This window comes from Staurois parvus, unplaced genomic scaffold, assembly GCF_062004578.1.
Source record: "Staurois parvus isolate SC_StPar_1 unplaced genomic scaffold, SC_StPar_1.0 ptg000634l, whole genome shotgun sequence".
Classification (NCBI taxonomy): domain Eukaryota; kingdom Metazoa; phylum Chordata; class Amphibia; order Anura; family Ranidae; genus Staurois; species Staurois parvus.
In genome coordinates this window covers 5,089,527-5,102,755 of record NW_028318430.1, presented here as the reverse complement: position 1 = coordinate 5,102,755, position 13,229 = coordinate 5,089,527, and positions in this window count along the sequence as shown.

The window sequence follows — 13,229 nt, the reverse complement described above, 5'->3', positions numbered from 1 at the left end:
AGCCCGATGTGCCTCTGCCCGGAGTCCAGCCCGATGTGCCTCTGCCCGGAGTCCAGCCCGATGTGCCTCTGCCCGGAGTCCAGCCCGGTGTGCCTCTGCCCGGAGTCCAGCCCGATGTGCCTCTGCCCGGAGTCCAGCCCGGTGTGCCTCTGCCCAGAGTCCAGCCCGGTGTGCCTCTGCCCAGAGTCCAGCCCGGTGTGCCTCTGCCCGGAGTCCAGCCCGATGTGCTTCTGCCCAGTGTGCCTCTGCCCGGTGTGCCTCTGCCCGGAGTCCAGCCCGATGTGCCTCTGCCCGCTGTACCGCTGCCCGGAGTCCTGCCCGGTGTGCCAGTCTTTGATATCCCGCCAGTTACCAGACCCGGGCGGTGGAACATTTTTCCCAGCTAGGACTGTTTGGAGCGTCCTGAGGCCGCTCCTTGAGGGGGGGGTACTGTCAGGAATGGACTGGCCAGCAATGGTGGGACTCACCTGCCTTTTGATCTGCAGTACCAGGGCTGGCCAGCGGATGCTCCCAGCAATCAGAGACTCAACTTTGCAGCCAGCTAACACCTGGAACTGATTATGCTGGGGTATTTAAGGGATGGCCAGACCCACAGACTCTGCCTTGGTGTTGTGTTTGTCCTGGGCCCTGTATCCTGTGTCTGTCCTGCATCCTGTTTCTGAACCGCTGCTGACTTCTCCTGCTCTGATCCCGGCTCGCTCCTGACCATCCCTCTGCCTGACCCTCTGTACCACGCTGCTTGCTACCTGTTCTGATCCCTGGCTTGTGACCCTGACCATCCCTCTGCCTGACCCTCTGTACTACGCTGCTTGCTACCTGCTGAACCTGGCCTGTGACCCCGACCAATCTCCGCTTGCTCCCCCTGTACCTACCTGCCCTATTGATATTGACCCGGCCTGCCTGACGACGCTTGCTTGTATGTACTGTTATCTGTGGGTGGTTGGTTTGGTTTGGTTTGGTTGCACTGTATTATGTTTTAGTATTGCACTGCGTTTATGTTTGTATTGTTAGTGTTAATAAATTATATTGTTTATAACATATCTGAGGTCTGCGTTTCCCTGCGTCAGCCACACACCTCTGGTCACACCTGGGAGCCCTGACAGCATGACTTATTAGTCATGAAATTGTCCTGTGGACAGATTCTCCCATCTGAGTTGTGGATCTCTGCAGCTCCTCCAGAGTTCCCATGAGCCTCTTGGCTGCTTTCTGATTAATGCTCTCCTTGCCCGGCCTGTCAGTTTAGATGGACGGCCATGTCTTGGTAGGTTTGCAGTTGTGCCATACTTTTTCAATTTTTGGATGATGGATTGAATAGTGCTCCGTGAGATTTTCAATGCTTGGCATATTTTTGTATAACCTAACCCTGCTTTAAACTTCTCCACAACTTTATCCCTGACCTGTCTGATGTGTTTTTTCATGATGCCGTTTGTTTACTAATGTTCTCTAATGGGGCACGTTTCTTCCCTCTGGATAAAGGATAAAGCACTATTGGTCTTTTTTTTATGCTGCGCAGAGGAGAAAAGAGGAGATGGAGATGGAGGTGCAAAGAGGAGGTGATCTATTTATCTTAAAAGAAGATTCCTTTCCAAGGATCATCGCCTAGTCCATATAAAGGAACACAGGCACTGTTTGACCAAGCATTTTATGTGAGGTCAAAATATTCAGGTGAGGGCACAACTGAGGTGTTTGGTGAAGGAGCACGGTTATTGGCTTGTGAAGATTATGACATATATAGAAGACCACAGATATGGATTTGAGAAGATTTATAAAAAGAGATTATTTTTGTGATATTTTAAAAAGAACTGAGAGGACTGACGACACATTTGAAACACTGTTTTATTTATTATTTGTGTTGTTCACATTAATTGTTTTTGTTGATGTTTGAGAAGCGCGGCACTATAATACATTTTTGGTTTTAGCTTTAATTAACTATTCTAACCAGCAGTACAGAAATATAGTCCATTTAGCTCATGTATGCATGAAACATTGCTAAATCTGTATAAACTGAACACTATGTAGTCACTAATAATCCTTTATACGTATAAATTGACAATATTCTGAGCATGCCAGCTGAAATTTGAATTTTGTGAATTATGCAGATGCTGGCTTCTGTCCCTATCAGCCTGTCAACTGTCAAACCTGTAGCACAGAGCCGAGTAGGTGGACAGATACAGGAGCTGTCAGCTGCGTAATCCACAAACAGAAGAAAAAAAACAATGGCAGTCAGTGTTAGAAACAGGGCACTCACCAACAGATACAGAAAGAAAAAGTGCCATAAGTTAGGGGTGTATCCACCCATCAAAAAGCATTTCCCCGACTCACCATAATTGAAGTGTGGATTCCAAACCAAAAAGCTTATAAGAAAAAAGTTAGCAGCTGACAAGAGCAGACCTGCCAAAAAGACGGTATATTTTGAATCCTATGTGGAGTAAATATTCACTATGAGTAGTGGATGCAAATATTTTTATTGAGATCAGTTAGATCATGAAAAGGTAGGCATTTGAATCATGGTGAACACACTGTCAATCATGAAAATAAAATCAATACATAAAAACAAAAAAGCGTTCTGCGTTTTCACTTAGCTGCATCTATGGCTGGAAAGGCCAAAATTGGTATTGGGCAAAAGAACTTCTATAATTGTGTATAGGAAATCCATAACAGTTGAATCCAAGTTTAGGCAAATCTTCATAATTTAGGTTTCTTATTCTTTCTCTTCTATCTTTGAAGTGTCAAAAATATTTCCTTCAAATATTCATCAATCAGAATAGCAGATACAACACAATGACAGGTTCTGGCAAGCACAGTTGAAGGAGGGAGTTAGGATTTGAACTGGAGGTGTCAAGGGGAGTGGGGGAGTAGATGGATTTTATTTGGGGGAGGAAAATTTTTGCCTAACAGGGTCTTTCTACACACCATGTGTTATTTACTCTTGACCCCTGTACTCTGTGTTACTTACTCCTGACCCCTGCATTACTTACACCTGACTCCTGAGTTACTTACTCCTGACCCCTGCACTCGGCCCTATTTACTCCTGTACTGTCAGGGCTCCCGGGTGTGACCAGAGGTATGTGACTGACGCAGGGAAACGCAGACTTCAGATATGTTATAAACAATATAATTTATTGACACTAACAATACAAACATAAACGCAGTGCAATACTAAAACATAACACAGTGCAAACAAACCAAACCAACCACCCACAGATAACAGTACATACAATGCAAGCGTCGTCAGGCAGGCCGGGTCAATATCAATCGGGCAGGTAGGTACAGGGGGAGCAAGCGGAGAATGGTCGGGGTCACAGGCCAGGTTCAGCAGGTAGCGGGCAGCGTGGTACAGAGGGTCAGGCAGAGGGATGGTCAGGGTCACAAGCCAGGGATCAGAACAGGAGAAGTCAGCAGAGGTCAGAATCAAGCAGGGTCAGCAACAAGACAGGAACAGGAACAGGAACGCAGGTTTACAAGATACATGGCCCAGGAAAAACACACACCAAGGCAGAGTCTGCAGGTCTGGCCATCCCTTAAATACATCAGTATAATTAGTTCCAGGTGTTTTGACTGGCTGCAAGGTTGAGTCTCTGATTGCTGGGAGCACCCGCTGGCCAGCCCTGGTACTGCAGCTCATAAGGCAGGTGAGTCCCACTATTGCTGGCCAGTCCATTCCTGACATGTACTCTGTTACTTACTCCTGACCCCTGCACTCTGCGTTACTTACCCCTGCACTCTGCTCTACTTACTCCTGCTCTCTGTGCTACTTACTCCTCACCCCTGCATTCTGCCCTATTTACTCCTGTACTCTATGTTACTTACTCCTGACCCCTGCACTCTGCATTACTTGCTCTTGCACTAGACGCTACTTATTCCTGGCCCCTGCACTCTGAGCTACTTACTCCTGACCCCTGCACTCTGTGGTTAATCCTTAACCCAGAACTCTACGTTACTTACTCCTTACCCCTGCACTACTTGCTACTGACCCCTGCATTCTGGGCTACTTACTCCTTACACAAGCACTCTGCTCTACTTACTCCTGACCCCAGCACTCTGTGCATTACTTACTCTTGACCCCTGCACTCTGTTTGGTTGACTTATGAAGGGTCCTTATATAGTGATCAGTTTTTATTAAATTTTTGCTTAAAAAAAACAGAAGAAAAATGTATGACCATTAAATCCTACGAAGCTCTTCATACCAGTCAGTTGCTTTTTTGAAAGTCCTGCATGCTGCATTTTTGGTGTGGTAAAAAAGCACACCAAAAACACACCTCCCCATTGAAATGAATAGAAAGTGCATACAAAATGTGGCAAAAACACAACCACAGGTGTTTTTTTTTTTACACTTAGCTAATTTCCCTGGATGCGGATGAAAGAGAAAAACTGATCAAAGATTGCAACAAAGGATTGTTCGAATGGTGGATAAAGAACCTCGATCAACTTCCAGACAAATTCAAGCTGACCTTCAGGCCCAGGGTACACCTGTGTCAGCTCGCACTATACGTCTCCATCTGAATGAAAAAGGGATGCTGTGGTAGGAGACCCAGGAGGTCCCCACTACTGACACAGAAACATAAAAAGCCAGATTGGAGTTTGTCAAAATTTACCTGAGGAAGCCAAAATCCTTTTGGAAGAATGTGCTGTGTACAGACGAAACAAAATGACAGCTTTTTGGAAAAGCCCATCATTCTACTGTTTTCAGAAATGCAATGAGGCCTTTAAAGAAAAGAATACAGTCCCTCCAGTCACACATGGTGGAGGTTCACTGATGTTTTGGGGTTGCTTTGCTGCTTCAGGCACTGGATGTCTTGACTGTGTGCATGGCATTATGAAATCTGAAGACAACCAAAGAATTCTGGGATGCAATGTAGGGCCCAGTGTCAGAAAGTTGGGTCTCCATCAGAAGTCATGGGTCTTACAGCAGGACAATGACCCAAAGCACACATCAGAAAGCCCCCAGAAATGGTTTCAGACAAAGCGCTGGAGAGGACTGAACTGGTCAGCAATGAGTCCAGATCTCAATCCCATAGAGCTCCTGTGGAGAGATCTCAAAACAGCAGTTGGGAAAAGGAACCCTTCCAATCTGAGAGACCTGGAGCAGTTGGTGAAAGAAGAGTGGTCCAAGATTCCAGTAGAGAGGTTGAAGAAACTCATTGATGGTTACAGGAAGCCATTGATTTCAGGTATTTTTTTCCAAGAGGTGTGCTACCAAAAATTAAATTGAGGTTGCCAATAATTTTTTCCAGTCCATTTTTGGGGTTTCATGTGGAATGTGTCAGCTTTGGCTTTTTATGTTTCCACGTTTTGTGTCATCCCAATACAAACAAAGAAATAAATATGAGAATGCCTAAACATTTGTAGTTGCAACAATTTTATGGGCGAACTGGTATATTATCTGACAGAAATGCAGGGGGGACAAGATTTTTGGTCCTGAATGTATGCACTAGGGTTGCCATCCCTTTATATCCGAACATGTATTATTTACAAGGGTTCTGATGTTAATGTAATGCAGATAAATTGCTAAGTGAGTTTAAAGTGTTACTAAACCCACAACAGTAAAATCAGTCTGTATATGCAGTAAAGCATGCTTGTTATACTCCCTGTGGAACCTAAGGGGTTAATCCTGAACATTGTGTAAAAAGGCTGCTTGATCCTGTCTTCTCTGCCCTTCCTCTTGTTGAAATGACCACCTGATACAGACTAAACCCGTGGTCACATGCACATGCTCAATTTGGTGTGTATTGCTAGAGAGGTGTTTTTTTTTCTTGGGAGGGTGCAAATGATCAGCACAGGGCCAATCAGCACTGCCCAGGCTGATACCAGGAGTTCTGCATCCTCCTAGAGCAGAAAGAAAACTCCCTAACCCCCCCTCCCTATAATTCTCCTCCTTCGAAGCGCACTGCATCCGGCTCTTCTCTTCCACCCCCCTGAGGATTGCAGTAATCTATCGGCCTCCTGGATCCGTATCCCTCTTCCTGGATGACTTTGCCGCCTGGCTTCCCTTCGTCCTCTTCTCCGAGCTACCGACCATCATCCTCGGGGATTTCAACATCCCCATCAACGTCAACAACCCGGCTACTTCCCACCTCCTAACCTCCTCTTTCGCGCTCACACAGCACACACAGTCCTCCACCCACACCGATGGGAACACCCTGGACCTCGTTTTCTCCCACCTCTGCACCCTCCACAACTTCACTAACACCCCCTTCCCCCTCTCTGACCACCACCTCCTCACGTTTTCCATCTCCCCCTCCTCTAACCCCCCCCAAAGTGTCAAACCATCACCAGCCGTAACCTTCGCAACCTGAACTCGGCCCATCTCCACCCGGCAGCTGACCGTCTGTACGACAGTATCCTTCCACTGTCATGCCCTGACCTGGCCTCTACTGTGTATAACTACTCACTGTCGGCTGTCCTCGACTCCCTGGCACCCCTAACTACGCGTAACATCAGACCCCGACCGCTTGAACCCTGGCAGAATGACCATACAAAATGTCTCAAACGACGCAGTCGCGCGCTGGAACGATTATGGCACAAAACCAGATCCCCTCATGCGCTCTCCCTCTACAAATCTGCCTTCCTCACCTACACCACCTCCCTCCTCGCCGCCAAGCAAGCCTATTTTGTAACCCTCATCAACACCCTCTCCACCTGTCCTCGCCGGCTCTTCTCCACTTTCAAATCCCTGCTCTTTCCCCCACCTCCACTCAGTACCTCACTCACCGCCCACGAGATTGCCAATAATTTCCAAAACAAGATTGACGCAATCTGTAAGGACATTGTCAATTCACAATCTACCTCTGCACCTAGCCCACCTCCCTCCATCAACCCCTCAACGCTCCCCTCCTCTGACCTCGTAACCGCACTGCCCCCCACCATACCTAACGCCCAGCACACTATCACCTACCCAACGCTCCGCTCCTTCAGCCCTGCTACCACTGAGGAAGTCACTAAGGTCTTCACTGAAGCCCGCCTCACCACTTGCCCCCTGGACCCTATCCCCTCACAACTCCTCCAGTCACCCCCCTCCTCCATCATTCGCTCCCTCACCCACATCTTCAATCTCTCTCTCTCTACTGGCACATTCCCCTCTCCCCTAAAGCACGCACACATCACCCCCATACTCAAAAAACCCTCCCTTGACCCAACTGACCTAAACAACCTTAGACCCATCTCCCTGCTACCACTCACTTCCAAGCTCCTTGAGCGCTTAGCCTACAATCGCCTAAGCGCCCACCTCACTGATAACAACCTCCTTGATCCACTACAGTCTGGATTCTGTCCCCTACACTCCACCGAAACCGCCCTACTCAAAATCACTAACAACCTGCTAACCTCCAAAGCTAATGGCCACTACTCAGTCCTCCTACTCCTCGACCTCTCCGTGGCCTTCGACACAGTCGACCACCCTCTCCTCCTTACCAAACTGCACTCCTTCGGCATCAGGGACGCTGCTCTCTCCTGGTTCTCCTCCTACCTATCCCAACGCTCCTTCAGCGTCACCTATAACACTGCCACCTCCCCCTCTCTGTTGGAGTCCCCCAAGGCTCTGTCCTCGGACCCCTCCTCTTCTCCATCTACACCTCCTCCCTCGGCAAACTGATACACTCCCACGGCTTCAACTATCACCTCTATGCCGACGACACACAAATTTACCTCTCCACCCCTCACCTCCTCACTCTCCGCCCGCATCGCCCACCTCCTGAACGACATATGTGACTGGATGTCGCTCCATTTCCTCAAGTTAAACTTGTCCAAAACTGAGCTCCTGGTTCCCCCCCCCCCATCCTCTCCATCACGACTAGCAACGCCACCATCAATCCCACCCCACACGCCAAAGTCCTAGGTGTCACCCTGGACTCAAACCTTTCCTTCCAACCTCACGTCCAATCACTATCAAAGTCATGCAGGCTCCACCTCCGCAACATCTCCAAGATACGTACATTCCTCACCCCAGACACCACTAAACAACTCGTACACTCCCTTATTATATCACGTCTAGACTACTGCAACTTCCTTCGCACTGGCCTACCCAAACGAATGCTATCCCCACTCCAGTCTATCCTGAACTCAGCGGCGAAACTCATCCACCTCCCCAACCGCTCCACATCTGCCATCCCCCTCTGCCAATCCCTCCACTGGCTCCCGATTGCCCAACGCATTAAATTCAAATTACTAACTCTGACCAACAAAGCCATTCATAATGCTGCCCCAAACTACCTAACTGACCTGATACCCAAATACCACCCTACCCGTACTCTTCGCTCCTCACAGGACCTCCTACTCTCTAGCTCCCTGGTCTCCTCCTCCCACGCCCGACTCCAGGACTTCTCCAGGACTTCCCTCATCCTCTGGAACTCCCTACCCCAATCCATCAGACTGTCACCTACCCTCCTCACCTTCAGGCGCACCCTGAAAACCCACCTCTTCAGGGAAGCCCACCCCACCCTCACCTAACAAACGATCTCCTCCACTCCTCCCACCACTCCATCCCCCACAGCCACTTCCTCCTGTACCACTATCCCCTCCCTCCTAGGTTGTAAGCTTGAAAGAGCAGGGCCCTTGAATCCCTCGTGTATTGTATTGTTACTGTATTGTCTCATGTTCTGTCCCCCCTCGCTATTGTACAGCGCTGAGCAAACCCTTTGGCGCTATATAAACACTGTATAATAATAATAATTACCACAGTGACAACCCTAGCATGTACTGTCTGTATATGCACAAAGTACACATAAAAAAAGGGGCGGACTGACAACTCATGGGGCCCCCAGGCAACAGGGGATCATGGGGCCCCTGTGTCCTTGCCCAAACTCAAAAAAGCCTATGAAAAAGGTACCAGGGGCATCTCATGGGGCCCCCTATTGACCCCGGGCAGTGCCCGAGTTTCCAAATGGTCAGTCCGCCCCTGGGCGGGATGTTGATGACATCAGTGCCCTTATATGGACACATGTTGGTGATTGGAGTAGAAAATATTGTGACATGAAAGTCTCCTGCGTTTATTTGTCATTGCATCCCGCCACACTGAGGCCCCTGTCACATCTGTGTGTTCTGGGAGCATGAGAAAAACGCGTTTTGCTTGCAGTGCCATTGTTAGCAAATACGTTTGTCACAGGGCAGACACACCACAATGTACAGTAGAAAAAAAACAAGGCGCGAGAGATTATTTTGGAAATTCGGGAAGCGTATTCAAGCGAATGGGCTGCCCTATACATGCAAAACACAAAGTGCATTTGCGCGCTGCACTGATGTAAATGGCGCCTCATTCATATTGTATGATTGCACAATTCACAATGTTGCCACACACAACAACATGAACCACAATCTAGGACCATCTCCCATCCCCCTGTGTGTGACAACAACAAAGTCCCCAACTTCATCCTCTCCGGACTCCTCATTATCCGCACACTTCAATGCATTTCAGAATTACAATAACAAACCATCTATCGCCACTGATTGGCCCCTCCGGGTCACCTGACCACTCTGGCCGGCGGGGATTCTGGGAGATGTAGTCCGGCTCCTCTGGAGGCTTGGAACCTCGTCTGGAACATGGGACCATGCGGCGGTGCTCAAAAGAAAGGCCGCTGTCACCCTAGCGGCTTGGTCTACATGCGCCGGGGGGATGGAGGTGGACGAAGAGGCCCAGAAACCTCACCAACTGGGGAAAAAATATATACACGTTGTGCAATCAGAGCATACAAATAAGCCAACATAAGGAGAAACAATAATGCTAAAAATTTACAGATAAATCTGAAGGAAATAGAGAATAACAAAAAGGGAAAATTAGAGAGATATTAGGATTTGGGAAATGGGGTGGAGAAAAAAGGGAGTAGAATAGGAAGCTTGAAAACCTATTCAAATTATGTATTCGATCAAGAATGAGGAAACTTATTTTCGGAAATGTTCCTAAGTGTGCATCTCTAACATGCCATCTTAACGAAAGATCTTTATTGCAGGATCTCATACTAGACATGTGGTGATATGCTCGCTTCCAAAACTCCAATTTGTTTTTTCCTTCATAATAACGATTGCAGTCACATTGAAGAAAATACACAACCCCTTTAGTTTTGCAATTTTGCAAAATGTTGGGGCTCAGATTTAAGTCCATGTGGAAGTATAATAGACTTACAAGTGTCCATGTATTGGCAATAATTACAGCCCCCACATTTGAAGGTTCCAAAGAGTTTGCATGGGTCACCATGATTAGTGCCCCTGTATTTGGTTTGAACCACAATATCATGTATAGATCTTGCTCTTTTAAAAGTAAAAGCTGGCCTATCTGGTACAAATGAACTTATAGTGGGATCAGTTGTTAAGAGATGCTAATATTTCTGTACAATCTTAAACATTGGCTTGTTGATTGGAAAACTTTGTAATGATTCTGGTTGTATTTGCCTCTATAGTGATTTCTTTTTACGATGTAATAGATCATTTCTGGTTTGTTTTTTCGCTTGTTTAAAAGCTTTTTTGAGAAAAGTAGGAGGATAACCTCCTAGAAGCAGCCGCTCTTTCAATTTGTCTCCTTTATTTTAAACATATGATCCCCAGAGCAGTTGCGATGCAGTCGCACGTACTGGCTATATGGTATAGAATCCACCAAGAGTTTAAGATGGAAACTGGATGCATGCAGAAGTGAGTTCCAGCTGTAGGTTTATGATAAAGGCTGGTGGTTAGATGACCCTTCACATTCATAATGATCATCGTATCCAGGAAGGGTATAGAGTCATGAGAATTTTCTTTTTTGTATTAATTCGAGGGATGATGGCAGCCATAAATTTCAACCACCACAACACATAAACGTACTGGCTTGTAGCTGCCAGCTTCTACCTTACTACCCTACTTATGGATAGGTACAATATTCACTATCAGCCAATTATGGGGAACTACTTCTTTTAGAAGTATTTTTTGAAATTTTTATCCTCTCACTTGCAGTTTACGGTTTTCAATGCTGCTGGGCCCAGCTTTCTTAGTTCTGCTTCCCTGAACATCTGGTATTAGAGTTAACAGTGCACAGCACAGTCACCAACCAGTCCGTTAAACATGTTACGAATCACAGGGTGTAACATGTAACAATGTTACAATCAGACCAGCCCCTTGCTCTCCCTGCTCCCCCTGCTCCCCTGCTTTACAGCTAGCGAGGGATCTTCTCCACCCCCCGCCAGCTGTCAAATAAAAAAAACAATCTTTTGTGAATGAGAGACTACAAGTTTCGGCTGTTGGTTTGTAGTCCTTAATGAACTACCACGGAGCTGTGGAGTGGCGTGGTAGTTCATTCATTCTCCCTGTCAGTATATCTGCTTGCTCGTACATTCCTTATGGGCAAGCAGATATACTGACAGATCTACAGGAGACCTGCATGGCACCAGCGATCTGCTGATCGCTGGTACAATGCTTTATAGGCTCCTACAGACAAAAATAATAAATTCATATATTATTTTTTACTAAAACGTGAACTTATCCTTTAAGCTGGCCATAGATGGCTCAAAATTTGTCCAGTTAAGCAGGGACTGGCTGAATTTTGATCCATGTATGGCTGTTCCTGCCCAATAGAAGTCATAGAAGTCAATCTAACGATCAACTTTTGTTGAATGGGAATATAAGAAACCTTTTCTTGATCAGCTGGCTGCAGCCAATCAGCCACAGCCGCTGAATGGTGTATTTTGAAAATGGAGACGTCCTGCTCTCAGGATACAATGGTACAGAAGGGAAGATTTTTCCATCTATCTACATGCTGATTTTTTTTATCTTTTACTATCCTACTTACCAGGGGCGGACTGACAACTCATGGGGCCCCCAGGCAATAGGGGATCATGGGGCCCCTGTGTCCTTGCCCAAACTCAAAAAAGCCCATGAAAAAGGTACCAAGGGCATCTCATGGGGCCCCCTACTGACCACGGGCCCTCGGGCAGTGCCCGAGTTTCAAAATGGTCAGTCCCTGCTACTTACTGTTTTAGTCACTTATATTGTTTCTTTAATTCTATTAACTCTTACCAATTTACCTGACATAGAATAAATTGCCTCCCAGATAAAAGACTTTAATGGTGGCCACATATTAATGACTACTGCTGTTTTATTCCAACCTTTTAATACATTTTCTAGAAACTCATCCTTCTGAGTAAAATTTGTCCTTTTGAAGCTCAAAACCTTTGTTTTTTTAAATAATTGTTTAATATCAGACATAAGACACTGGCGATCACTAAAACTCAAGTTTTCTCCAACCTCAACATCAGACTCCATAATCCACATTTTTCAGTACTAGAGTCTAGAGTATGATCTCTTAGGTTTGGGCCTTTTGATAACTGTTTCAGAGAAACCTCATTCAGTACCTCCATTATTTGCCTATATATGTGCCTAGATTCATGTTACAATTAAATAATAAATTCATTTCTGGGTGCAGATATTTTGAATAGTTGTGTGCAATGTCCACCAGGATGTGGCAATGTACAGAGCTCACAACTCTATATAACTTTGTGGTGTAGAGAGCAAGACCACAGGCAAACAGCTAGCAGCTCTTGTAGTGCTGGGTTAGGCTTTGGTCAAAGCCAAAGAGACTATCTGTATTGAGTGTGTGTGAAAAATCTATGGGTGCTCTGGTTTCCTCCTGAAACCTAAAAACATAATAGTATATTTAATAGCTTTCACCCAAGCTGCCCTTAATGCATATGTAATTGTGGTGTGGGAAAATGAGACTGTATGTTTCTTTGTGGGAAAGACTGATGTGTTATTCAGTTTTCTTTCGGAAGTCCAACTTATAATGTTGGTGCTATATAAATTAGTTATATTTTTGGATGAAACCCTTAGGAGTTATGAAAGATGTAACTTGATAGAATAAAAAAATAAATAACTAAATAAAGTAGTGTTGGAAATTTAAATAAAAGACCCAGAAACTGACTACCATCTTTTGTTAATAACTTGCAAGGCAATGGCATCATGTATTCTAAGTGATTTCTACACTGTTCTACTTTTCTGTACAATATAATGATCTTTTGCTAGACCGCAAGTTAATTAAATTATATTCAGCTTCATTTATGTTTCCATGAACACCATTTGAGTTAAGAATTTCAAATAAATTGTAAAACATGGACCACTTTATTGTTTCTTTTGAAACAATGGCAGTAAGTAATCCTGTAGCTGACAGCCAAAAATGAAATTTCTTCAAAAAATAATTTAAATTAATCTTGCAGTGTTCGTGATTGGCTTCATGCTGTATGTTCGGAGTAAATGATCAATTAATGTGGAATCAC